Below are 27,288 nucleotides of genomic sequence, written 5' to 3'. Positions count from 1 at the left end.
TAGCGGACTATCTCTTAAGTAAGAAAGGACTACAGAGGGGGGAAAAAAACATTAAACCACAAGAGTTTTTAAAGGCAAATCTCCATAGACATTTTTAAACGCAAGGTTTCGAAAATATGTGACAAACGTAACCAACATTTAAGGTTGCCTTTAATGACTCCTATTTAATTGTTCTTCAAGATCTTCAGTGTGGCTTTTCCAGTATCAGCTGTCTGACTTCTTTTTCACTGGAGATGCCAAAGGATCAGGACCAGGTTTAGAGGCGTTGATGCTGAGCTCTGTTGGAACAAACCTTGGGGTTTGGTTATTCTTGGTTGTTTCAGTTATTTCCAAAATAAAACAAGCTTGACCTATTGGTTAAGTTATGACAAAAACGTTCGGAGAATCAAATTGCAACCGTATGCATTTATATGAAAGTAATCGCTTATAGGACGTGCCGTAGGGATGCAGTGGCTCAGTAGCTAAGATGCTGAGCTTGTCGATCAGAAAGGTCGGCAGTTCAGCGGTTTGAATCCCTAGCACGGCGTAACGGAGTGAGCTCCCGTTACTTGTCTCAGCTTCTGCCAACCTAGCAGTTTGAAAGCACGTAAAAAATGCAAGTAAAAAAATAGGGGGACCACCTTTGGCGGGAAGGTCACAGCTTTCCGTGTGCCTTTGGCATTTAGTCATGCCGGCCACATGACCACAGAGACGTCTTCGGACAGTGCTGGCTCTTCGGTTTTAAAATGGAGATGAGCACCGCCCCCTAGAGTCGGAAAAAACTAGCACATATGTGCGAGGGGACCTTTACCTTAATCGTTGCAGCCCACCACCGATCACTTCTGAGTATACTTGATTATGCATTATTTTAAAAAGGATTTTGGCAGACTGCAATTTTAGTTCTGAAAGAGGGAAAGTTTTTTTTCCCCTCTTTCACCAATGGTCACAGATGTACATTTTAGAAGCTGTGTTCTATCCAACCTCGCAGAGTAAGCCTTTACTATAGTCTTAAATTCCAGGATTCGTTCAGAAAAGTGATTGGCTTTTAAAAAATTATGCCTACCTTTTATGTTTAATTCTTTTTTATAAATAATGGACTGTCTTTTTAAAACAAGCTTGCAGATGTAGCGCAGAGCAAGCGTGGAGAATTTTATGAGATTTTAAAATACATGCTATTTTAATAACGATGAAGTTCCATCAAGTACCGTATTTTACAGAGTATAAGATGCACCTTTTTCCCTCAAAAAAGAGGCTGAAAATCTGGGTGCATCTTATACACTGAATACAGCATTTTTTGCCTCCTGAAGCCCTGCCCCCTTCACCACAATGGCTGTAAAGAGCCTTTAGGAGGCTTCCAGAGTGCTCCTGGGGGCTGGGGAGGGAAGAAATGAGTGAAAAACGGGCCGTTTTTTGCTCAATTTTGCCCCTCAGCCCCCAGGAGCACTCTATAAGCCTTCTAAAGGTTATGCATGCCCTTTTTTTTGACCAAAAAAACCCCGGGACCGTTTTTGGGAAGGTCCGCAGAGTGCCAAAACTTTTTTTTTTTAATTTGCCTCTTCAAAACCTTGGTGCATCTTATATTCCGGTGGACCCACAGCTGACTTTTGACCACCATTTGTCAGCTGTGACCAGGGGGGCATTTGCCCAGGTTCGCCTGGTCCGCCAGTTGCGGCCCTACCTGAATCGGGAGGCCCTCGCAACAGTCACTCGAGCCCTTGTGATCTCTAGGCTGGAATACTGCAATGTGCTCTACATGGGGCTGCCTTTGAAGTGCATTCGGCGACTGCAGTTAGTCCAGAATGCAGCCGCGCGAGTGATAGTGGGCGCACCGCGGTTCGCCCACATAACACCCATCCTCCGCGAGCTGCACTGGCTACCTGTCGATCTCCGGGTGCGCTTCAGGGTATTACTTACCACCTTTAAAGCCCTCCATGGTAGTGGATCTGGGTACTTGAGAGACCGCCTCCTGCCGATTACCTCCCTCCGACCAATTAGATCACACAGATTGGGCCTCCTCCTAATCCCATCCGCCAGTCAATGCCGACTGGCGACTACGCGGAGGAGAGCCTTTTCAGTAGCAGCTCCGACCCTGTGGAACGACCTCCCCGTTGAGATTCGCACCCTCACCACCATCCAGACCTTCCACGCAGCCCTCAAGACCTGGCTATCCCGTCAGGCCTGGGGATAAGTTTCTAATTCACCCCGCCCGAGTGTTGAATGTTGAATGAAAGTTGTGTTTTTACTGTTTTTTATTCACATACTGTTTTTGTTTTATATTGCACTCCCCCTTCCCTATGAATGTAAGCCGCCCTGAGTCCCCTCAGGGAAAAGGGCGGCCTATAAATCCTAATAAATTACAAATTACAAAATTGCATCTTATACTTCGAAAAATATGGTAATTTTCAACTGATGATAATGTTTGTCCATCGGGGGCGAAGAGCACCTTGACATCTAACAGACTGTGGGGCTGTCCACGATGTGTCCGCAGATGGTTGGTAAGGCCTATACGGGCACGAAAAGTTGTGCCACATCTCAGGCAGAGCCGTGTGGGCACCAATGTTGCAGCCTTTGCAGGTCTGGCTTTGCGGAGTGCTCACTTCTCTTGTGCTGTGGTAGTTCTTCTGTCCTCAGATGTCTGGCAGCCTTGGTGAATCACCGTGTGGTGCATCAATATAATAGAGTTGGAAGGGACCTTGGAGGTCTTCTAGTCCAACCTCCTGCCTAGGCAGGAAACCCTATATCGGTTCAGACAAAATGTCTATCCAACATCTTAAAGACTTCCAGTGTTGGGGCATTCACAACTTCTGGAGGCAACTTCTGTTCCACTGATTCATTGTTCTCACTGTTAGGAAATTTCTCCTCAGTTCTAAGTTGCTTCTCTCCTTGATTAGTTTCCACCCATTGCTTCTTGTTCTACCCTCAGGTGCCCTGGAGAATAGTTTGACTCCCTCTTCTTTGTGGAAACCCCTGAGATATTGGAACACTGCTATCATGTCTCCCCTAGGCCTTCTTTTCATTAAACTAGACATACCCAGTTCCTGCAACCATTCCTCATGTTTTACCCTCCAGTCTCCTAATCATCTCTGTTGCTCTTCTCTGCTCTCTTTCTAGAGTCTCCACATCTTTTCTACATCGTGGCGACCAAAACTGAATGCCGTATTCCAAGTGTGGCCTTACCAAGGCCTTATAAAGTGGTATTAACACTTTACATGATCTTGATTCTATCCCTCTGTTTATGCAGCCTAGAACTGTGTTGGCTTTTTTGGCAGCTGCTGAACACGGCTGGCTCCTATTTAAATGGTTGTCCACTAGGACTCCAAGATCCCTTTCACAGTTATTACTATTGAGCAAGGTGCCACCTATCCTGTACCTGTGCATTTCGTTTTTCTTGCCTAAATGTAGAACCATACGCATCGATCGATCTAGTGCCAGGGTTTCCCAGGAAATGGTGTCAATATCCAGGGACTTGAAGGCGGCTTTCAACGTGTCTTTGTAATCGCTTACTTCGTTCCCCCAGGCGATCTCTTTCCTTGAGACAGCTCACCATAAAGCGCAGCTGTTTGGGGATGCGATGGTCTGGCATCCTTGCAACAAGGCCTTCCCAGCGTGTCTGGCCTTTCATCAGGAGGGTGTGGAGTGATGGCAGGCCTGCTCTGGAGAGGACTTCGGTGTCTGGCACCTCAATATTCTACGGAGGCAGGTCATGTGGAAGAGGTTCAATTTTCAACTAGCAATCACCTGCACACCATGAAAATAAACTATAATACCGCAAATAATGGATTTGAGCGTGTGATACACTGTGACTCTTTTATTTTCATTCCTCATTGAGTTCCCAGGAACAAATGCATCTCAATGTTTACGAAGATTCTCAGTCATCCAGGTCATGGTTGTCCCCAAGGTGCTTTTTCAAGAGGCAACTGGACTTTCTGGTTTGTTCATTTTTTTCCTTTGAAGACTTTTCGCTTCTCATTCAAGAAGCTTCTTCAGCTCCACCATCCAGTCAGAGCTAAAGAAGCTTCTTGGATGAGAAGCGAAACGTCTTCAGCGAAAAACCAGAAAGACAAGCTTCCTCTTGAAAAAAGCACCTTTGGGTCAAAAGGAATCTTTCCAGATTCAGACTTGGTTTCTATGATCTCCGCTCATTGGTGGGATTCACATAATTTAACAACCGGTTCTCTGTCCTAATGACCAGCAGGGTAGGTGGGGCTTGGTGGTCATGTTACCGGGTGGGCGTGGTCAACTCAACATCACTCATGTTGATGGGCACTTCACCTTAGCTGTTACAATGTAATAAGGGTTAACCAGAGAGGCAGTTTCTGTAAGCAGGGCAATAAAGATTAGGCTAGAAACACCAGAATGTTTCCTTCCTGCCTTCCTTACAGGATCAGCCCTGTAAAGTGGAAAAAAACAAAAGATTTCTTCCAACAACCAGTTCTCCGAATTGCTTAGAAAGTTACCAACTGGTTCTCCCGAATAGGTGCAAACTAGCTGAATCCCACCACTGTCTCCACTCAAAAATAAGCTCTATTCATTTCACACAAAACACAGGCGGTCTTCAACCAGAATTGAGCCCAAAATATTTTTTTTTTGCAACTTTTTATTTTATTTTAAAACATAAAAAAACAACAAAAAATTCTCATCCATTACGTACAGCATGTAGTTTGGTTACAAGTGTTTTTGCATCCATATTCTCAATTACATTTACAATCACAGATTTTTCATCTAATATAACTAAATACCTCACTTTCATTGTACAACATATATTCAATTACAATTAATATTTTTTTCTTTTCAATAATCCTAATTTCCTTACATTCTTGACTGTCTGTTTAATAACAATATACCTTTATATACTTATCCCATTCTGAATATTTTTACAATATAAAAAAGATTTACCAACTATTTATATTTATATATCACTGTTTTCAATTGTGCATAATCCCACCAATCATCTATCGAGTATGCTTATATTCATTGTTGTCATTGTATATCATACATTCGAACAAAGATGTTATTCCTTCATTTTTCAACAAGGTATTCTAAATAATCACTTCATATATATACCAATTTTTAATTACTTCCTTATTAAACTTATTTATCAATAACAAGATATCTTTATGATATATATTTAGTTATGCGTTATATCACCAATCCTCTACCAAGTATACATAAATTCATTGTTATCTTTATCCATTTAATACAAAAAGTTCTAAATTATTCAATTTATATATAGATATATAAATTATATATATTCAATTATATATATATATATATCAGTCTTTCATTGTATCGTTATTGATCTATTTTACAGCATAATTGTATTATCACTTAACTCCTTCAATTAAAACATAAGTAAAACGTTTTTCATTTCCAGGTTTTTTTCCCCAGCCACTGATAAAACAAGTCCCATATCTTATAAAATTGCTCGTCTTCTTGTTCTCTAATTTCAAATGTCAATTTACTCAGTTCAGCACACTCCATTATTTTTCGAATAACTTCTTCGTGCTTTGGTATTGTTTCATTTTTCCAGTTTTTTGCAAATAAGATTTTGAGCCCAAAATTTCTGTTGGTAGGTGAGGCAGTTAAGTGAGTTTTGCCCCATTTTATGCCCTTCCTTGCCACTGTTGTTAAGGGAATCACTGCAGTTAAGTTAGTAACACCATTGTGAAGTGAGTCTGGCTCCCCTGTTGACTTTGCTTGTCTGAATTTTGATCACTGCAATGGTCGTAAGTGTGAAAAACAGTCATAAGTCACTATTTCAGTGCCATTGTAACTGAATGGCCACTAAATGATTTGTTGTTAAGTCAGGGACGACCTGTATCATCATCATCATCTCTTAATGACCCAATAATCCCTTGTGAGGTACAGTCTGGGCAACTGAATGGAGCTGAGTGTTTTACTGGCCAGATGCCCTTCCTGTCACCAATGCGGAGTTTTGTTCAGCAGATATATTCTCTTTTTTTAGCAGATTTTTTTATTATTTTTTCCCTTCTACAACACCTTACAGTCATTACATCAACATTGTTATGTCATCATACCTGTACATGTATTATAATATTTCGCTTCTATATTTACACACTTTTATACACAGTTCTATATATATTTATATATAGTTTTTTGGCTTAATTAATTTTATTCTTGTTTTGCAGCCATTTGTACCAATTGTTCCAAATTTCATAATATTCCGACTCTTCTTTATCTTTTAATTTCAGTATTAATTTGTCCATCTCTGCACAATACAAGGTTTCGTCTGAGGGGGTATTATTTTGTTTCCAGCATTGGGCAAATGCTATTCTAGCTGTAGTTAGCAGATGTGTTAATATGTACTTAATTTTCTTTGTATATTTCCCTTTGATTATTCCCAGCAGAAAGAGTTCGGGTTTGTATTTTATCTGTTCTCCTGTAATTTCTTGCACCCATTTCCAAATTTTTGTCCAATATTTTTGTGTTTCCGGGCAGGTCCACCATATGTGATAATAAGTCCCTTGTATTTTTTTACACTTCCAGCAGGTCGGCTTCATGTTTGGGTACATTTTAGTCAATCTTGTTGGTGATAAATGCCAATGATAAAACATTTTGTTTCAGGGTTAGGGTTAAGCAGATATATTCTCATAGTGCCCAGAGAGAGAAATATCTGCCTAGGATCAAACTCACCACCTCCTGAATGTGAGGCAAGAGCTGCACCACTAGGCCAATTATTTTCTGAGTGTACAAGGGAGATGCGGCATTGATCCAATTGCATGGATGGGATTCCCATGTGTGGAATTTTGTAAGCTGACTCCCTATCCGGTCAGGGCGGTGAGAACGGCCAAACCACAGAAGCGGCTTTCCCGCCCTGTACAGTTAAGCCTCAACTTACAACAGTACATTTAGTGACCATTTTAAAAGTTGCAACAGCAAACAAGTGAATTCAGACCATTGTTCACACTTATGACCATTGTTCACACTTAACAACCACCCTGGCATCTCCATGGTCATGTGATCAAAATGCAGATAGTTGGCAACTGTTTCACATTGATGGCGGTTTGCCATTGATCACACGTGGCGGTCACACACTCATCTTTTGTGACTTTCCGACAAGGCAGATTCACTTAACGACCGTGGTGCTATCGGAAACAACTGCGGTGACTCTCTTAAAACAAGCATGGCGAGGAAGGTCGTAAAACGGGGCAAAGCTAATTTCAGGGCTGTCTCACTTAGCAACAGAAATTTGGGGTCGTATTGTGGTCGTAAGTCGAGCACCCATGAAAGGAAAGGCTGGCGGCCCCGCCCCTTTTCGGCAAAAAGCCTTTTAAAAAGCGCCGGAGTCACTTCCGGCCAGCCCGGCCTTGGAACCCCCCCCCCCCCCGCGCCCCATTCATTCCCGGGCCTGTAATAAAAGCAGGCGATCCAAGATGGCTTCCCCGTCTAGGTGACTAACACAACCGCCTGATTGCGCGGGCCGGGGAGCAGAGGAAGCGCAACTTCCCGCAGGCCGTCCCGCCAACGACAGTTGATTGGATATCGCATTGAGCCCATTGCCGTAGAGGAGGAGCAAATCAGGCGCCTATTTAGACAGCTTCCTCTAAGGAAGGCCCCTCCTCTCTCGCTTCCCCCCTCCCCCCTCCTTCCTCCGCAGCGAGCGAGCGGGCGAGAGACTTCCTGGACGGTCTCTCAACCTAACCTGCTTGCTCGCTTCACCCACCCACCCCTCCCTTCCGCGGCTACGCCGCCTCCGCTTCGGAAGCTCACTGGGCCTTTTCGTCAGCGAGCCGTCGCCTAAGCAAGCGTGGTAGGCGGGGCTTGGAGGCGTCCGAGGGGAGTTAGGTTGCACCGTCCATGCTCGGCTGCCTTGTTCTCTCGGCTCTCTCCCTCCGAGAGGGGAGGGGGCGGGAGGAGTGAGCGGCTCCTCGAAAAAAAAGGGCGAGGCGGAGGTGGGGAGAACCCCCTCCCCCACCCATCCACACCTCCCAGGTAAGACCCCGCTTTTTTTTTTGTAAACTCTTCCCCTTTCGCCGACCCACACGAGGCTTCGAGAGGGAGGGGGGGTCTATTATGGGATGGCCCTTCCTCTTTGCAGGATGCAGGCCGATGCAGGGACAGTTCCCATCTCTCCCCCCCTCCTCTTGCTACGGGGAGAGAGAGGGGCCGATTTTAGACGGAATAAAAGGAAGAATCGAAGCTGAGCCGCCTTTGCTCTCTCTTTTCTCCCCCCCTCCCTTAATTGTTGAAAGAGGGGGGGGAGAACCATCGAGACTCCGCTTAGCAAGAGGAGAGAGAGGAAGGGAGGGGGATGGGTGATAGAGAAGGGGGAGACAGAGAGGAGGGTCTTTCCCTACATCCCCCCCCCTCCTTTCCTTCCAATATCCCATCTTCTTCAATCCGACTCTTCCAGCCGGGTTCGGCCCCGCTGCAAGGATGCCCCGCCGGGGAATCTGAAGGCGGGGGATGCCGGGCTCCTTCTGGGCCGCTGGGGAGGGCCACGCAAAGGTGGGTTCGCCCACGTTGGCGGGATGCAAAGGCCTTGGAGGCTTGGGTGGGGGGGAAAGGCCTGGGGCGCAGGATGGGGGGGGGGAAAGAGAGGGACTCCAGGGCCCATGCGTCTGTGGAGGGGAGCTGTGCTGCCCTTGCAGGTGGGCATCCGTCAGGGGCGGCCTGAAACCTCCCTGCACACCCCAACCCGGGAGGGTGGATTGACTTCATTCAAAAATTGGGGGGAGGGGGAGAGAACCAGGCGGGACTGAGGCTCCCATCGTAAGCCTTCTTCCAAGCTGCTGCCTGGTTGTGGGGTCTGGCTTTTGTGCCTCACGGAAGGGGTGCTTCACCTAGGGGGGAGACGTACCCCTTAACCTGCCCACTCTCCCGACCGAAAAATTCTGGCTGTGTCATGGTTTGAGTAGGGTGTCCCCCCTCCCACCCGAACGAAAAGGGCAGGATATATTTCTCTATATCTATATTTATCTGGCTCTCCCTATATATATATTTATCTACCTATTTCTATCTCTATTTCTATCTCTCTATAACTGTCTGTCTATCTATCTATCTATCTATCTATCTATCTATCTATCTATCTATCTATCTATCTATCTACAGGTATATCTATCCATCTATATATCTTATCTGTCTATTTATCTGTCTCTCTCTATATATATATATCTACCTATTTATATCTATCTACCTACTTACTACTACCTACCTACCTACCTACCTACCTATCTATCTACAGGTATATCTATCTATATCTGTCTATTTATCTGTCTCTATATATCTGTATCTACCTATTTATATCTATTTATATTTATATCTATATCTATATCTATCTAGATGATGATGATGATTATTGGGGTTATCGTTGGTGGCCCAGCCAGCCAGATGTTCAGAGTGGGGTTGGTGGTTTGTTTGTTTTTTGGTCTGCCTGTGGAGTCCTTTCCAAGGACCTGGGGTAACACTATTATTATAGTATTAATATTAGTATTATTATTTAATTTGATTCCTAGTTTGGGACCAGTAAAGACCAGCTTAACAGTCGAAACCCTAACCAAGGACCTAAGAGCTGTTAGGGTAGCATCTGAGTATTATTAGTATTAATCTTCAATTCAGTCTGGGACTGGTAAAAACTTAACAGTTCAAGTCCTAACCAAGGACCTAAGAGCTGTTAAGCTGAATGTTATTATTAGTATTATTAATCTTCAACTCACAATCTGGAACTGGTAAAAACTTCCAGTTCCAGTCCTAATCAAGCTCCTAAGAGCTGTTAAGGTAGATTCTGAGTATTATTAGTATTAATATTATTAATTTTCAGTTCACAGTCTGGGACTGATAAAAACTTAATTCAAATCCTAACCAAAGACCTAAGAGCTATTAAGGTAGTGTCTGAGTATATAGGCAGTACCAAGTAGGTTGGGCTTTTTGCAACATCAGAATATTCAGGTGTTAAGAAATCCAAAATCTCTATCTGTGCAGCCCTTTGGGTATTGCTCCAAGGGCTCCTATTACTATTGGTACAACTTGATTTATTCCTCCATAATAGCTCAAGTTTAATTTGCAAATTATTTTTTTTCTAGCTGTTTCTCCTCAATTCGTGCATCATTTGGTATTGCAATATCAATGAACCAGAACTTTTTTCTTTTCTTTTCCACAGTAGTGATATCTGGTAAAAACAGTTCAGGTAGGTCCTAACCAAGGGCCTAATAGCTGTTAAGGTAACGTCTGAGTATACAGGCAATTCCTAGTAGGGTGATTTATTTATTTTTTTGGAAAGAATATTCAGGTCTAATAAGTTCAAAATTATTATTGATCATTGCACAGGTAGCCGGATGTTCACAATTATCATCCTCATGCAACTGCATTTGTTTTAGTTTCTATCCCCCAGGGGGCACAGTGCCCTCTTCTCTCTCAATTTGCCATTCACACCAGACAAGGTCACAATATAGAATCTTTTTCTGTTTCACCTAGGCTGGGTGAGAGAAAAAAAAACAACCCATCATTTACTCTGGTTTGGCTGAAAACTGGAACTTCTGAACGGAAAATTGCAGCTGGAATACATGGCATTCATGTTTTCACAGATCAGAATATGACCTTAAGCTGCTCTGGTTTTTTTTATAAAGTTTTTATTTTATTTTAATATAGACAATCCATCTTCCATTAAACAGCGTGTTATCTGGATACAAATATTTTGTGCTATAGCAATTAAAATTTACAATCATATTCATTATTCTATTCCTAGCTTAATACCAACATCTTAAATGTCTAATACTGTAACAATCCTTGATTTATTTAACTCTGTTAATTATGTTTATTAGTACGTTATCTATCTATCTATCTATCTATCTATCTATCTATCTATCTATCTATCTATCTATCTATCATCTATCTATCTTACACACCTATTTTTACTTCTAATTCTTTTATTCTCTAACCATCGATAAAAATGATTACCCCTATAATATAATAATCAGTTTGTTCTTTCTCTTTAATTCCCAGTCTTCATCTGTTCATTTCTTCACATTCTAGTATTTTCCTAATCAAATTCTCTGTAGGAATCTTTTCGCTTTTCCAGTTTTGTGCAAATACAATCCCAGCTGCTGTTATAACATGGATAATCAAATATACATTTTTTTATTATAAATTTCTGGTAAAATCTCCAACAGGAATATTTCTGGTTTTAAGTCAATATGTTGTTGCATCATCTTTTCCAAACACGGGTGTATTTTGCTCTATTTTGAGATGGGAAGGGGGAGAAGAGATGGGATTACAAACACATGTCATTTTTCTGTAACTCTGCTTGAATTAGGGGTATTGGTGGAGAAAAAAAGGTATGACTTGTAGTTTTTCAAAAGAGTGTCATCAAAATATGGAAACACTCTATGCCCATGATGGAGAACCTGTGGCACGCGTGAGCCCTCTGCGGGCACGTCAGCTGTTGCTGCAACCCAGCTCCACTGAGCATGCGCGCATGCCTCCCGCCGGCCAGCTGTTCTTCAGGTCTCTGCCACACATGCGTGGGGGAGAGGGGTGCATGTGTGTGTGGGGGGCATTCACATTGCATTGTGGAGGTACCCGTACATGCGCGCGCCCTCCCCACACCCTGTTTTCGAATGGGGTGTGGGGCGCCATGCAAGGCTCCCCACACTCCATTTTGGGAAAGCCTCCTGCACCAACCTGCAAGCAAATGTATGTGCATGCGCGGGGAGGGGGAACACACGGGGCGCATGCATGGGTGGGGCGCTCGCATTGCATTTTGCGGTTAGGCGCGGACTTCGGGCAGTTGGCACCAATAATGTTAACCATCACTGCTCTATGCCTACTGGTGTGGCGCTCTGGTTAGCAGGTTAGACTGCAATTCCCACACCGCCTCAACCAGGGCAGGTTGTGGAAAGCCAACTTTGACCCTAGTGTGAAATTTCCAAAAGTATTCCCCCCAAAAAGTGTTACAGACACATTTCCCCCCCAGCCCTGATTGTTCATGTCTTCTTTTCTTCTTCTTCTTCTGCAGAAAGCAGCTGCAAATCAATGCTTTTTACATGGAAGTATATTCTGTTAGACTCAGTGCGATTTACTGTCGGGTAAGTGTAGCTTTACCACTGAATGGCAGAAAAGTTGTGTTATGATGTCACTGTCGAAAGAGGTGGGATTTGAAAACGTTCGCGCTTATGTGTTTTAAGCCCGAAATGGAAAGCCCGTGGGATTGGAGAAAAATAAAAAAAATGAATATGCGACCCAGGACAAGCACAACTCGTTAGAAATGCGCTCTTTAAATGAGTACGAAAGGGCAGCTTTGGGGGGGAGTTTTTGCAGTTGAGAATGTATCTTTTCATTGTCTTTTTCAGCATTTCTGATAATACAGTGGCACAGCAGGGCTGTGCATTTGAAAGCAAAGGGGCTTATCCACCTCTAAGTGGGTGATACGTCTGAAATATTTTTAACCTGTATTGGTGTCCCTGTATGTTACCGAATGCTCCAACGCTGGAAGTTTTTAGGAAGAGACTGGACAGCCATTGGTCTGAAATAGTATAGGACTATGATTGCACATCATCTCTCCAGGCATGTGAACCATCACCTGTTGCTCTTTCAGGTTCTGGCATATCGCCAGCTGGTTTTCACACGCGCGGGAGCACCAGAAATCGGAAGAGCGGCCTCCTGGTGCGTATTTATGCGCCATGAAGACGATCTTCCGGTTTCCGGCATGCGCTCACAAACTCCCGTTTTGGCACTTGGTGCGGAAAAGGTTGCCCCAAGACGGGGTATACCACTTCCGGCTTGATCAGGGGGTTGGACTCAAAGACCTCCAAGGTCCCTTCCAACTCTTATTAATCTAATCTAATCCGCCTGTAGGTGCCTTATAGGTCTGAAATATTTCTGACCTATTGATGTCCCTGTATGCTACCGATTCCTCCAGTGCTGGAAGTTTTTAGGAAGAGACTTGACAGCCACTTGTCTGAAATGGCATCAGGTCTCCAGCTTGAGCAGGGGTTGGACTAGAAGGCCTTCAAGGTCCCTTGGTATTGGACCTGGGTACTTGAGAGACCGCCTGCTGCCAATTACCTCCCAAAGACCCATTAGATCACACAGGGTTGGCCTCCTCCGGGTTCCGTCTACCAGCCAATGCCATCTGGCTACTACCCGGGGGAGGGCCTTCTCTGTTTCAGAGCCGGCCCTTTGGAACGAACTCCCCGCAGAGATTCGGACCCTCACCTCTCCAGGCCTTCCGAAAAGCCATTAAAACCTGGCTGTGTCGGCAGGCCTGGGGTTGATGAGTTCCCCTTCCCCTCTCGATTGTGTGTCTGTTGGTTATTTTAAATGCTTGTATTTGTAGTTCTTGTGTTTCCCTTCCCCTCTTGGGTTTGTGAGCCGCCCTGAGTCCCGTTGGGAATAGGGCGGCATATAAATAAAACGAAACCTAAATCTAAACCTTTCAGCCCTCTTCTGAATTATATTAAAATGATAGCTTTTCCACTATCCTCTCCTTAGTCTTTATTTTTCCATAATCATTATAGTCTGCTTTTTCTGTTACAATGTAGAGAGGCAGTAGTCTAAACCGTGAAATGACAATATGAAAACACTGCATTTGCATGCGAGTGGACTCTCGTGATATCTGAACGTGCATTTTTATTAAAAATGAGGAAGGGCTGTATTTCTATCCTATCCATATAATTCAAAGAAGAGGAAACAAGGTGATTAGGGACGACGTTGGAAAGGGAATTTGGAGAGGACTTTGTTCATCTTGGTGAACCACAACCAAATACTGTTATCCCTTCCCCTTCCAGAAGGGAAGGTCCTTAGTATTTCATGATTGACTGGTCCATTTTCTTGGTGTAAAAAAAAATATACTGCTATTAAAGCAGTTGGATCTAGACTGCTCTGTGAATGGGATTGCTGATGGCATGGACTCTTGTCTTGAGTGGGGGGAGGATGGAGATCCTGTGGAATCTCTCTTGGCTGGGTTTTAAATACTCTCTCCTTATCCAGTTGCCTTCCAGATGTGGTGCACTACGTCTCCCATAACACCACAGTCATGATATGCACCACTTGGGGCGTCGGGAGAATGTCAGTTTGAGGAAGACAGTACCGTCCATTTTCTTGACCATCTCTTGCATACCCGAGGCAAACAACCTCCCGGAAGCATAGATTAATACCCTGTTTTCCCGAAAATAAGACCTCCCTGGATAGTAACGCTTTTGCGTGCATGCGCTAATATAAGCCCTTCCCTGAAAATAAGCCCTCCCTAAAAATATTTAAATGCATGCACAGCTGGTCCCCCGCCGTTTCCTGGGAGGCGGAAGTGGGGCGAGCATGCCCCATGCACATGCCATCCATGAGGAATGGCATCGCGGAGGCCGCTCCCGCAAACCCTACCTCCCCAACCCCTTCTCTTAGTGGCCCAGCGACGGTAGGGCTGGCAAGAGTGAGCCAGAAACAGACAGAGTTTCCAGCTTTCCCTGGATCAGCTGATCTGTGGGCCGTGGTTAAGGGACCTCTTGCGCCTAAAAAATAATAAGATCTCTATGAAAATAAGGCCAAGCGCTTATTTTGGAAGGGCGGGGTCAAAAGAAAATAAGACCCTGCCTTATTTTTGGGGAAATACGGTACACCAATGGAGAATGGGGATTTTTGCTGTTTATCTCCCAAATCTGGTCACAGCCTGCATATTTAGAAAGGCTAACAGTAAACCATGAGCAACAGCAAACAGAAGGAGGGTTAGGATAAAAGGACCCATCATCCCAGATACCAGGTTGTGTTCAAGCAAGTTGGACCTATAGATAATTGAAATAAGTAAACACAACTCTGGTGGTAGGTTGCTAGCAAACTTTTTGGTTTGCTCCTTCCTGGAGAGACTGCCAAGTATGGAGATCTCTCCCCCCCCCCTTTCTGTCTTCACCTTGGGAACCCAAAACCTGTGGCAAGAGAGACTTCCTCCACGTAGCTCCCAGCAGGAAGGGCAGACAAATCTGGGAATCTCAGCTGGTTACGGAGGACTGGATTACCCACACTCAGGGTCTAGTGTTCAGAGGGTCTTTGAGAGATCTTGTTAAGTCTTGAAGAACTGAAAAGAGCTGGATGCTGGAGGTATCCCACATTCCCATTGTGAGGGCACGGACATTTTACTGTGTTTCCCCGAAAATATGACAGGGTCTTATTTTCTTTTGCCCCACAAAATATGGCCTTGGGCTTATTATCAGGGAGAACTTATTGTTTTGGGTTGCTGGGCGGCTGCTCCCTTGCGAGTGGGCTCCTGAAGAGCCGGGCACAGCCTCAGGGGCGAAGCAGCCATGAGGTAATCACACTCATGAGCAGCCGCCCGGCAAATCCCCTCCCCAGCTGGGCAGAGCGCCATTCACTGACCTAGGGGGTATCACTAAGGCACCAAGCCACATGGCGCTCTGCCCGCCCCCCAGCTCCCGCGGCTTGGCACATTCGGGATACCCCCTAGGTCAGTGCAGGAAGCTCTGCCCGGTTGGAGAGGGGGGGGGGTTGTGCAAGCACCTGTTCCGCCCCCCAGCCTCACCAAGCCCTTGCGCAGCTCTCCCAGGGCACCGTCGCCGCTCGCCGCCACCATGCTCCGAGCATAACTTCCAAACTCCAAAAATGGGCTGCCGAGTCTTCCAGCATCAGCCGCGCTAGGAGAGCTCTCTATAGTGGGCCGGCTGCTGGAAGACTATCTGTCCGGAAGACTCTGTCCGGCAGCTGGCCCACCATAGAGAGCACTCCTAGAGCGGCTGATGCTGGAAGACTCGGCAGCCGATTTTTGGAGTTTGGAAGTTATGCTCAGAGCGTGGCGGCAACAAGTAGCGGTGGTTCCCTGGGGGAGCTGCGCAAGGGCTTGGGGAGGCTAGAGGCGCAACAGGCGCTCGCGCAACCCCCCTCTCCAGCCGGACAGAGCTGCATGCACTGACCTAGAGGGTATCCCGAATGTGCCAAGCCGCGGGAGCTGGGGGGTGGGCAGAGCGCCACGTGGCTTGGCGCCTTAGTGATACCCCCTAGGTCAGTGAATGGCGCTCTGCCCAGCTGGAGAGGGGATTTGCCGGGCGGCTGCTCATGAGCGTGATTACCTCATGGCTGCTTCGGCCCTGAGGATGTGCCCGGCTCTTTGGGAGCCCGCTTGCAAGGGGGAACTCCCCCCTCCGGCCAGGCAGAACGCCACTCCCCAACCTAGCGGTATCCCGAAGGTAGCAAGTAACATGAGCGCCTCCCCCCCAGCTCCCACAGCTTGGCGCCTTCAGGATACCGCTAGGTCGATGAGTGGTACTCTGCCTGGCCGGAGAGGAGGGGTTGTCCAGAGGGTTTATTTTCGTCATTGGGTTATATTTGTGCCCACACGAAAAATGTGGCAAGGCGTTAGTTTCGGGACAGGTCGTATTTTCGGGAAGCACGGTAGATCTCTCCCATCTGAATCTCCAGGGTCCTAGTTCTACCTGCTGAAGAGGCGGTTGGCCAAACCATCAGGAGTTTCTGTTGTCTGGGAGCTATTTTATACCTCCTTCACATATAGGACCGTGATGACGAACCAATGGCATGCATGCCACAGGTGGCTCTGCGGGCACGCCAACCATCGCCCCAGCACAGCTCCACCATGCATGCGTGGGAGCCTCCTACCGGCCAGCTGGTTTTCAGGTCTCTGCTGGGCATGCATGGGGGGCAGGGGGCATGCGGGGGCCATGCGTTTGCATGCATGGGGGGGCCAGTGCACACTCACATTGCATTTGGGGCCTCGCACAGCACCCTGGTGCCCCGCTTTGGCTTATAGCTTGGTGCAGGAGGCCTTCCACACCCAAAATGGCGCACGGGGGGGGGGAATCCACGAGCCCCCGCCGCCGCATCCCATCTTGGGCCTGGAAAGCCTCCTGCACCCACCTGGGAGCCAAAAATAGGCAAGGAGGATCGGACGCATACACACAGTGTGTGAAAGGGGGCACGTGCATTGCATTTTGGGGTTTCGTGCTTGCTTGCTTTGGGCACCAAAAAGATTTGCCATCCCTTGATACAGGAAGTGAAAGGCTAGTCTTTTCGTTTGCCAGTAGGGAACTGGTTATTTATTTATTTATTTTTTAAAGAGCTTTGGTAAATAAACCACTTATATTTGCTATTAACTTCGAACGGTGAGGCTGCCTTCATAAGCTTCCGACTCTCCTTTAAGCCCTCCGAGAATTAACCTCCAGGCATTGTTTTCCAATCGGATTATAGGCAAGTGCTTTTGACCCAGGATTGTTGGCAGTGTGTAGTTTTGCCAGGTGTCCACCATAAAAGTCCCCTCTCCCTTTTTCCTTGCAATTTTTAGCAGAGCGGCTGAGAAAATTGTGCAGGGGAAAAAAAAACACCCATCGTCTCTCTTGGGTTCTATATTTCAAGCGAAACGGCCTCAGGTGTGAGAGTCACCTGATTGGAGGACAATTTAGAAGGGTTAATCAGGAGAATGGCTGGCCTCCAGAAGTGGTGGGCCGTCGCGGGAGGATTTTAAGAAGAGATTGGACAACCATCTGAATGAAATGGGACAGGACAGGGCAGGGGTAGTATTCAGCCGGTTTGGATCGGTTTGCCCGAACCGGAGCGGAAATCGCACCCGCCCTGACTCTATGCCGAGGTGGTGCAGTGGTTAGGGTGCAGTACTGCAGACCACTTCAGCTGACTGTTATCTGAAGTTCAGCGGTTCTAATCTCACCGGCTCAAGGTTGACTCAGCCTTCCATCCTTCCGAGGTGGGTGAAATGAGGACCCAGACTATGGGGGCGATATGCTGACTCTGTAAACCGCTTAGAGAGGGCTGAAAGCCCTATGAAGCGGTATATAAGTCTAACTGGTATTGGTATGCCATCCTATTTAGGCACGTTTTTGAGAGTGGGCGCTTGTGTGGAAGACGCCCGTGCAAGCAAAGCGCATGAGCGGAAGTCCAGATGCATGCACAGAAGGGGCATGCGCACGGTGGACCAGTGGGAGCAAAATGTGAAACCCACCACTGGGATTTTGTTGAGGGCCACAGGGTTGTGTTTGACTTTTAGGGGACATGGTGGACATGGCCAGCTCGGTTCCACCACAAAACCGTGTTTGACTAAACCACGGTCGACTAAACCGCGTAGCTGACGTCATCAACAGGGCGACAACAGCACGGAGACAGAAGCACGCTGTAAACCCTAAACCTAAAATTAACCCCTAAACCTAACCCCCCCTAAACCTAATCCTAAACCTAACCCTTAACCTAACCCTAAACCTAATCCTAACCCTTAACATAACCCTAAACCTAATCCTAACCCTTAACCTAAACCTAACCTTAACCCTTAACCTAACCCTAACCCTAAACCTAACCCTAAACCTAACCCTTACCTTAAGTTGAATCGGCTTGCTTTCAAAGCGCTATTTAAAGCGCCCTTCTTTCTCCGCGCTCGCTATTGTCGCCCTGTTGATGACATCAGCGACGTGGTTGAATCGGGCGCGTCTTAGTCGAGCGCAGTTTTGACGGGTCACGGGCCAGCTCAACGTCACTCGTGTTGGGGGCACCTGTAGCGGCCCGAGTGCTCTTGCCAGCAAAAACGGGCTGCTGAGCTCCGTTTTCGGCTGCGACAGCCTCCTGCAATCCTCTGCCAGTGAAAATGGAGTTGGGAGTCCTACCTGCGGCCGTCGTGAGCTCCATTTTTGGCTGCGATGGCCTCCTGCCACCCTCTGCCAGTGAAAACAGAGCTCGTGAGGGCCGCACGCAGCCCTCCCAAGCTCCATTTTTGCTGGCAGAGGCACTGCGGGCCAGTCCTTCACTGTTTCCAGGGCCAGATCTAATCACCCTGCGGGCCCAGGCCTTGAGTTTGATACCCGTGGTGTAAGGACTCCTGCTTGAACAGGGAGTTGGATTAGAATACCTCCAAGGTCCTTTCTAACTCTATTATTCCATTATTTCTTTGGAGTATGGTCTGTTTTCCAAATTGGTAGCTTTTGGTCTTTATAGGAAAAAATCTGCAATTGGTCATCAGGGGTCCATAATGTTGTCCTTTCATCAAACTTTCAATAAGAAAGAAGGAAACATGGCTGAAGAATTGGATCTGAACACAAAGCATAGCAAGAATAGGTTAATATAAGTCGCATATATGTTGAGACTACAGTCCCCAGAATTCCCTAGCCAGCTGGAATTGCTAAGAATTCTGGGTGATGCAGTCTCAGTTCATACCTGCAGAAGTGACTGGAACCCATGGCTCTAGTGGTTAAAGGTAAGTACGGGTAGTCCTCAACTTATGACAGCAATGGAGCCCAATATTTCTGTTGCCAAGTGAGACTTTTGTGAATTTTGTCAATGTTGCCCCCGTTTTACGACCTTTCTTGCCACCGTTGTTAAGTGAATCACTGCAGCAGTTAATAACACGGTTGTTAAGTGAATCTGGCTTCTCCGTTGACTTTGCGTGTAAGAAGGTCATAAAAGGGGGATCACAGGACCCGTCGTAAATATGAGTCCCTTAGCCAAGTGTCTGGATTTTGATCATGTGACTGTGGGGAAGCTGCAGCGGTCGTAAGTGTGAAAAACGGGTTGTGAATCCCTTTTCAGGACGGTTGTAACTTTGAACGGTCACTGAACGAAACCGTTGTAACTCGAAGACTTACCTGTGCTTGATACTTTGCTGTCCTTCTTTCCCAAAGGCCTCTGTGGCCATGAGAACCTCAGAGCTTGTAGGTATATTCAGTGGAAAATAAAAAGAGACATTGTCAAGATTTGCAGAAAAATTCTGCATTAAATAGTTGAAAGGCCAATTCCGTAATCTGTGTGCTGTATCTACCATTCTTCCCATGGCAATCTTCAGCCTATTTTTTTTGTCTCTTCCTCCTTGGTTGCATAGTGACCAAAGAGGAAAGAAAGTATAATTTCTCACACAATCTTCCTTCTCTGCCGGAACATTTCAGAGAACAATTTAAAAACAATAACACCAACGTAGGCTCTGTGTTCTTTGCATTTTTCCCACGGGCCTGGGGGCTGAAAAGCGTTTCCTTCACAAGCTTATAAATGGCTGGTGGTGGGGGAAATAGAATAGAAATAGAATAACAGAGTTGGAAAGGACCTTGGAGGTCTTCTAGTCCAACCCCTTGCTTAGGTAGGAAACCCTATACCAGAGGTCAGCAAACTGTGGCTCTGGAGCCGCATGTGGCTCTTTCGTTCCTCTGCTACAGCTCCATCACTGGTCGGTGCCACAATTTTGAGAGGAGATTCCAGGGGGGGGGGAGAAGCACAGTGCGCCAGGAGAAGACTCTATGGCAAGGGGAGGGTTTCCCAGTTGTCTCCACAGTTGAAAGGGCTTTTGGTTATGACAGGTAGAGGAAAAAGTAGGCCGCGCTAGGAGGAGACCCTATAGTGGGGGAACTGAACTTCCGGTCAGCTCCAGAATTGAACATGGGGTTTCCGGTAAGGACCTTTGTGGCTCCCGGCGTTTTCTGTGGGAAACGGGTCCAAATGGCTCTTTGAGTGTTTAAGTTTACCAACCACTCCCCGAAACCCTTGATGGCGAACCCGTGTCACTCTCTGCGGGCACGTCAGCCGTTGCCCCGACCTGCCTCCACTGCGCATGCGTGCGCGGCTCCCGCCGGCCAGTTGGTCTTTGAGTCTCTGCATGTGTGGGGGGGAGGGGTGCATGTGCAGGGGGCGTTCCCATTGGCTTTTTGCGGGTTCCCATGCATACGTGCCCCCCCCGCACCCCCTTTTGGAATGGGGCCTCCCCACCCCTCGTTTTGGGCCTGGAAAGCCTCCTGTTCCCACCTGAAAGCCACAAATCGGCAAGAGGGACATGGGGCGCATGCGCGGGTGATGTGCGTGAGGGGACACGGTGCTCGCATTGCATTTTGGGGTTATGCGCACACTTTGGGCACTCGGCTGTCACTGCCCTATAACATTTCAGACAAATGGTTGTCCAATCTCTTCTTAAAATCATCCAGTGTTGGAGCATTTACAACTTCTAAAGACAAGTTGTTCCACTGATTAATTGTTCTAACTGTCTGGAAATTTCTCCTTATTTGTAAGTTGCTTCTCTCCTTGATTAGTTTCCACCTATTTCTTCTTGTTCTACAGTCATGTGCTTTGGAGAATAGCTTGACTCCCTCTTCTTTGGGGAAGTGCCTGAAATGTTGAAACACTGCTATCATGTCTCCCCTAGTCCTTCTTTCTCGTAAACTAACCATACCCGATTCCTGCAACTGTTCTTCATATGTTTTAAGCTCCAGTCCCCTAATACAATACAATACAATACAATAGCAGAGTCTCCCCTAGTCCTTCTTTTCATTAAACTAGACATATCCAGTTCCTGCAACCATTCTTCATATGTTTTAGTTTCCAGTCCCCTAATCCTCTTTGTTGCTCTTCTCTGCACTCTTTCTAGAGTCTCCACATCTTTTTCTCCATCCTGGTAAGCAAAACTAGATGCAGTATTCCAAGTGTGGCCTTACCAAGGCATTATAAAGTGGTACTTATCCCCTGTTTTCCCCAAAATAAGACCTCCCTGGATAATGACCAATCGGGCTTTTGAGCACATGCACTAAAATAAGCCCTCCTCAAAAATATTGCAACACAGCAGCAGCCATGAGGTGACCACACTCGCGCCCTCCTGCACCTCAAAAATAATAAGACTCCCCAAAAATAAGGCCAAGTGCTTATTTCGGGGGTCAAAAGTAAATGAGATCCTGTCTTATTTTCGGAGAAACAGTGTAATAACAATTAACAAGATGATTTGCAGGATTTGTGTACTGATACTGGCAGCAATGCCCTGTGGTGGTTCACAATATAACAGCCATTGAATTTCATCCCCAAGATGCAGAGCAATGGCGGTGCAGCAAAAATTGAATATGAGGAACCCAGAATGACTCGGGTGGTGGTGGTGGTTCATACAGTGAGTTAATAATCTTCGATTTACCGTGTTTCTCTGAAAATACGACCACCCCGGAAAGTAAGTCCTAGCTTGATTTTTACACGTGCACCTAATATAAGCCCCACCCCCAAATAAGCCCTAATTAAAACCCCGCCCACTCCAGGGTGCACAGTTAGAAATTAAGCTAGGGTGGGAAGGGGAGGTAGAGCTGCCCTACTACCATATTTTTCGGAGTATAAGACGCACCAAGGTTGTTTTTTTAAAATTGAAAATCTTAAAAAAAAACCTTTTACAAATGTTTACTTCTCTCCCCCTACCCTCCCCCCCCAACCCCCCCCCCCCCGGCCGACTTCCCAGAACCAATACAGGGTATAAATCTTTTAACAAAAATATTCTAAAATAAACTTTAAAAAAAGTTAATATCATCTTTCATTTGAGCTTTAACTCCTCTTTGCTAGGCTAAGTCTAAACAGATTATATCATTCCTTGTTTCTTCAGTCATAAACTATCTGGAATTTCTTAGTCCCATATTTATTTTGAGTATAGTCAATCCATCTTCTCCACTCCAGTTTATATCTCTCATTTGAGTGATCCTTGAGATATGCTGATATTTTAGCCATCCCTGCTAAGTTTGTTACTTTTAATGTCCATTCTTGAATAGTAGGCAAATCTTCCTTCTTCCAGTATTGCGCCACCAGACGCACCAAGGTTTTGAAGAGGCAAAAAGTTTTTGCACTCTGCAGACCTCCCAAAAATGGCCTGTTTTTTGCAAAAATGGGCCTGGTTTGGTTTTTTTTCCAAATAAAAGGGCATGAATCGCCTTTAGGAGGCTTGTAGCGTGCTACTAGGGTGTGGGGGGGCACCCAAAACAAGCAAAAAATGGCCCGTTTTTTGGTCAAAAAAAGGGTATACATATCCTGTAGGAGGCTTATAGAGTGCTGCTGGGGGGGGGGGGACACGGCCCGTTCCTCGCTCATTTCTGCCCTCTCCAGCCCCCAGGAGCACTCTGCAAGGCTCCTAAACCAGTGTTTCTCAACCTTGTCAACTTGAAGATGTCTGGACTTCAACTCCCAGAATTCCCCAGCCAGCATTCGCTGGCTGGGGAATTCTGGGAGTTGAAGTCCAGACATCTTTAAATTGACAAGGTTGAGAAACACTGTCCTAAACGCTATGCATGGCCATTTTGGTGAAAGAGGGTGGGGTTTTAGGTGGCCAAAAATGCTGTATTCAATGTATAAGATGCACCTAGATTTTCAGGGGGAAAAGGTACGTCTTACACTCCGAAAAATATCGTACTTACCTTCGGATACCCTGTTTCCCTGAAAATAAGACCTCCCCAGATAATAAGCTCAATCTTTCGAGCGCATGCGCTAAGATAAGCACTCCCCTGAAAATATTGCAACCCAGCAGCAGCCCCGAGGTGACCACGCTCGCCACCTCTCGCACCTCAAAAATAATAAGACCTCCCCGAAAATAAGGCCAAGCGCTTATTTGGGGGAGGGGGTCAAAAGAAAATAAGGCCCTGTCTTATTTTCGGGGAAACACGGTAGTTGCTGCCATACCTTGGCCCATTTCTTTTGCTCCAGCCCGCGAGGCTTTCCTAAAGGCCTCTGTAGCCGATGACAGAGCTCTGGATAGGTCTCTCTGTTATCGACTGCAGGGGCCTTCAGGGAAGCCTTGCCGGTCTTGCCAAGCAAAAAAAAGTTCTTCAAGGCCGCTGATAGTGAAAAAAGGCTGGAGGTGACGTGGTTAAGTGAGGCGAGACAGTGGATGACCTTTCCCTCCCCCCTGAAAATAAAAACTGGTGCCTTTTTTGGTGGCGAAAAATATAAGACAGAATAGAGTAAGAATAGAATAGAAGAATAGAACAGAACAACAATAAGAATAGAGCAGAATAGAATAATAGAAGAATAGAATAGAAGAATAGAATAGAATGGAAGAAAAGAATAAGAATAGAATAGAACAGAACAAGAATAAGAATAGAGCAGAATAGAAGAATAGAATAGAATAGAGTAGAATAGAAGAAAAGAATAGAATAAGAATAGAATAGAAGAACAGAACAAGAATAAGAATAGAGCAGAATAGAGTAGAATGGAATAGAGTAGAATAGAAAAGAATAGAATAAGAATAGAACAGAACAAGAATAAGAATAGAGCAGAATAGAAGAATAGAATAGAGTAGAATAGAAGAAAAGAATAGAATAAGAATAGAATAGAAGAATAGAAATGAATAGAAGAATAGAATAAAATAGAATAGAATAAGAATAGAATAGAAGAATAGAATGAAATAGAATAAGAATAGAATTAGAATAGAAGAATAGAATAAGAATAGAATAAGAATAGAAGAATAGACTAGAATAGAATTCTTTATTGGCAAAGTGTGATTGGACACACAAGGAATTTGCCTTTGGTGCACATGTGCTCATTGTACATAAAAAGACAAGATACAATCAAAAATCACAAGGTACAACACTTAATGATAAGCATAGGGTGGAAATAAGCAATCAGGAAACAATATCAATATAAATTGTAAGGATACAAGCAACAAAGTTACAGTCCTGCAGTCAATGGTGGGAGGAGATGGGTGATAGGAACAATGAGAAGACTAATAGTAATAGTAATGCAGACTTACTGAATGGTTTGACAGTGTTGAGGGAATTATGTGTTTAGCAGAGTGATGGCGTTCGGGGGAAAAACTGTCCTTGTGTCTAGTAGTCTTGTTGTGCAGTGCTCCTTAGCGTCATTTGGAGGGTAGGAGTTGAAACAATTGATGTCCAGGATGCGGGGGGTCTGTAGATATTTTCACAGCCCTCTTTTTGACTCGTGCAGTATACAGGTCCTCAATGGAAGGCAGGTTGGTAGCAATTATTTTTTCTGCAGTTCTGATTATCCTCTGAATTCTGTGCCTGTCTTGTTGGGTTGCAGAACCAAACCAGGCAGTTATGGAGGTGCAGATGACAGACTCAATTTATTTTCAGGGAAACACAGTGGCTTTGGGTTCATGAAGGCTAAAGATGTCAAGTGGGGTTTTTTGTTGTTGTTAGTGTGTATACGGATGCATAATACCTTTCCATGAGTACTTCCTGCAGGCTGGATGTGTTTTAGCAAAAAGAAAAAAGAGGGGAAAAAATGACCTCTTCACATGTACCACTGCAACTTGGCACAACAACTCTGCCCAGTTCTGCAGAATTTTAAGCAGGGATGGGGGAAAAAAAATCCATTGCATACGGTCAATAGTTTTCGGTAGCTTAAAGAATATTTTTCAAGGTCACCTTCCCTTCGCCTTCTTCAGATTAGGATTGAATGAAACACGCCCACACCTTTCTCGGCCCCATTATTTTTTATTATTGACTTACCTGAAAGTTGATTAAACTAACCACGGGACTGTGGATGCAGTAGGTAAAATTGTGAGCGGGCGTGTCTGCTTTATGTGTGCATGGAGTGCTCGACTTAACGACTGCCATGGAGCCCCAGATTTCTGTCGCTAACCAAGGCAGTTTGCTCAGTGAGCCGTACCCCATTGAACAAAACATTTTGGCCATGGGGGGGTTAAGCGAATCACTGCGACCGTTAAGTTAATGATAGCAATAGCACTTAGATTTATATACTGCTTTACAGCCCTCTCTAAACGGTTTACAGAGTCAGCATATTGCCCCCCCCCCAACAATCTGGCCCCTCCTTTTACCCATTTCTGAAGGGATGGAAGGCTGAATCAACCTTGAGCCTGGTGGGATTCGAACTGCCAAATTGCAGGCAGCTGGCAGTCAGGAGAAGTGGCCTGCACTACTGCATTCTAACCACTGCGCCACCGAGGCACAGAAGCAGTCATTAAGCGAATCCCCATTGACTTTGCATGTTGAAAGCTGGCTGGGACGGTTACCGCCGGCGATCAAGTGACCCCAGAAACAGGGCAACCACATACCAGTTGCCAAAACTCCCAAATTTTTTATCACGTGAGCGTGGGAATGCCGCAACGGTTGTTAAATGGGAAAGTCACACAAGTCACTTTCTTTTCAGAGTCATTGGAACTTTGAATGGTCCCTCAATGGGTTGTAAGCCGAGCACTGACTTATAATCAATCACTCACACACACAGAATTCCTCTCTGTCTCTCTTCACTCTAGTGAATCACCGCACTATAAAAAAAGATGTTGAGACTCTAGAAAAAGTGCAGAGAAGAGCAACAAAGATGATTAGGGGACCGGAGACTAAAACATATGAAGAACGGTTGCAGGAACTGGGCATGGCTAGTATAGTGAAGAGAAGGACCAGGGAAGGGTTGATAGCAATATTTGAGGGGCTACCACAGAGAGGAAGAGATCAAGCTATTATCCAAAGCACCTGAAGGCCAGGCAAGGAACAATGGATGGAAACTGATCTAGGAGAGATTCAACCTAGAAATAAGGAGAAAAGCCGATGCAATCTTAAATTGCATTAACAGAGGGATACAATCAAGCTCAAGTGAGATACTAATACCACTCTATAAAGCCTTAGTAAGACCACACCTAGAGTATTGCATCCAGTTTTGGCCATCACACTATAAAAAAGACGTAGACACTAGAAAGAGTGCAGAGAAGAGCAACCAGGGTGATTAGGGGAGTGAAGACTAAAACCTAAAAAATAGGAACCACCTTTGTTGGGAAGGTAACAGCGTTCCATGCTCCTTTGGCGTTGAGTCATGCTGGCCCCATGACCATGGAGACGTCTTCGGACAGCGCTGGCTCTTCGGCTTTGAAACGGAGATGAGTACCACCCCTTAGAGTCGAGAACGATTAGCACATACAATATGTGCGAGAGAAATCCTTACCTTTACCTGAATCAGTTTGACAAAGTCAGCCTATTTGGCCCCAACAATCTGGGTCCTCATTTTACCTACTTCCAAAGGATGGAAGGCTGGATCAACCTTGAGCCTGATGAGATTCGAATTGCCAAATTGCAGGCAGCCGGTAGTCAGCAGAAGTAGCCTGCAGTACTGCCCTCGAGCCACTGCGCCACCATTGCTCATATAATCAATCCATCCACTAGAGGGAAGAAAACACAATATAATTAAAAGCAACCAACATTGATTGGAACCCACTCTCCGTGACAGCTCTCCAGGTTTTAATTAATCAACCTGGTCCTGATATCCAGGTTTTTAAGAGTCTGTCTAGTATGGTTCATGATTAATATTTCTAGTTGTTAAGGAAGATCTTTTGAAAAATTGCAGCTGCCAAAAAAGCCAACTCAGTTCTAGGCTGCATCAACAGAGGGATAGAATCAAGATCACGTGAAGTGTTAATATCACTTTATAAGGCCTTGGTAAGGCCACACTTGGAATACTGCATTCAGTTTGGGTGGCCACGATGTAGAAAAGATGTGGAGACTCTAGAAAGAGTGCAGAGAAGAGCAACAAAGAGGATTAGGGGATTGGAGGCTAAAACATGAAGAACGGTTGCAGGAACTGGGTATGTCTAGTTTAGTGAAAAGGAAGACTAGGGGAGACATGATAGCAGTGTTCCAATATCTCAGGGGC

The 27,288-nt window shown here is 45.6% G+C and overlaps 1 protein-coding gene across 1 annotated transcript in view; it reads left to right on the top strand.

The window, feature by feature from the left end:
* Window positions 1–7,789: 7,789 nt before the first annotated feature.
* The window catches only part of CHD8 (chromodomain helicase DNA binding protein 8), a 137,042-nt gene continuing 117,543 nt past the window's right edge, over window positions 7,790–27,288 (top strand). Inside the window, exons 1-2 of the mRNA XM_087714191.1 lie at window positions 7,790–7,932; window positions 11,954–12,023. The gene's annotated coding sequence lies outside the window, so the exon portion shown is untranslated. The remainder of the gene's footprint in view (window positions 7,933–11,953; window positions 12,024–27,288) is intronic.

The sequence above is a fragment of the Thamnophis sirtalis genome, unplaced genomic scaffold (assembly GCF_051295495.1).
Source record: "Thamnophis sirtalis isolate CommonGarterSnake01/CBP01778 unplaced genomic scaffold, rThaSir2_p1.2 scaffold_4, whole genome shotgun sequence".
NCBI lineage: Eukaryota > Metazoa > Chordata > Lepidosauria > Squamata > Natricidae > Thamnophis > Thamnophis sirtalis.
The sequence above is the reverse complement of the archived record's forward strand: the minus strand, read 5'-3'. Positions and strand labels throughout refer to the sequence as shown.